We start from the raw sequence: 1,241 nt of genomic DNA on the forward strand, positions 1-1,241 counted from the left end.
AGATGGCCCAGGATGTGAGTGGGCGTTAAGGCGTCTGGGAAGGGATCTCAAAACTGGATTATAGATGGCAGAGAGTTGGTGTCGTAAACCTCCGCCTCTGTTCAAGGATACCAGTTAGACACCGCCCACTGGATTCCATTGGTTGGGCTGGTGGACTCCACCAGAAACATGGCCTGTGTGTTTTGTTTATAGGAGTGAAAATGATAGAGAAAGGACATTTAATGAATTTAACGAGATTTATTAATCTCGTTTTCTTCTTTTTTTAGGCTACTAGCCAGGTCTTTCTTCTAGGGATGGGTATCGTTTAGGTTTTATCCGATACCAGTGCCAAACCCGTACTTTTGAAACGGTGCATTTCTCGGCTTTTAAAAAAACGCTATACGTGTCAAGGTTTGTCATGAGATTCGAGGTGTTACCTCCTTTGCACAGTATCACCTTAAAGCACTTCTTGCAGGCAGCTGAGTTTGCATCTTTTGCTGTGAAGTACAGCCAGACTTCACTTCGCCTTGGGCATTTTTAATCTGCAGCTCTGCTCTAAAAGAACGTACGTACCTGGGCCCGCCTACTATCCTTGGAAAGGTAAAGTGATTGGCTAGAATCCAAAGTGTATGACATCTCAGGGGGGAAAAAAGCACCGAAATCAAGCACCGAAATGTGCGCTGCTTTTCGATCTGGTTACCCATCCCTACTCTCTACTGCCATGGAAGACTTCATGAAGAATGCAATTAAAAGGAAATTGTAAACATCCTGAGCATCAAATAAACTCATACATTCAAAAAATATTTCAAATTTCACCAAAACCACAGGGTCTCAAGAAAACCGGAAAAGAATAAATATCCTTTCAACTCCGCTAATCCAATTTAAACAGTGAACGTCACCTCCTCTATACCTCCTACCACAGTGGATTTTTTCCTTCCCACAAATTGGTTCCTCTTCTGAGGACTAGACTATGAAAAAAACAATAATAATGATGAAACTTTCCCAACACAAAAGCCCAAGCAGACTTCTTGTTGTCTCTTTTACTCACCAGAGTATTGAGTCCAGTCAGACCAGCGATTCCACCTGGATTTGCTCTATGATCCTACAGGTGGTGAAACTAACACTATAAAAGACATATTCTCAAAATCCCAGTTCTTCATTTAAACGAAAGCGAATCAAAACGGCAGCAGAAAACGGGAAGTCTCTGGACTGGCCTCCTTCATGACAGTCCGAGGTTTCAGACTTTCAATACACTTCCTGTG

This window comes from Haplochromis burtoni, unplaced genomic scaffold (assembly GCF_018398535.1).
Source record: "Haplochromis burtoni strain Fernald_Lab_line unplaced genomic scaffold, NCSU_Asbu1 Contig_1108, whole genome shotgun sequence".
NCBI classification, from domain to species: Eukaryota; Metazoa; Chordata; class Actinopteri; order Cichliformes; family Cichlidae; genus Haplochromis; species Haplochromis burtoni.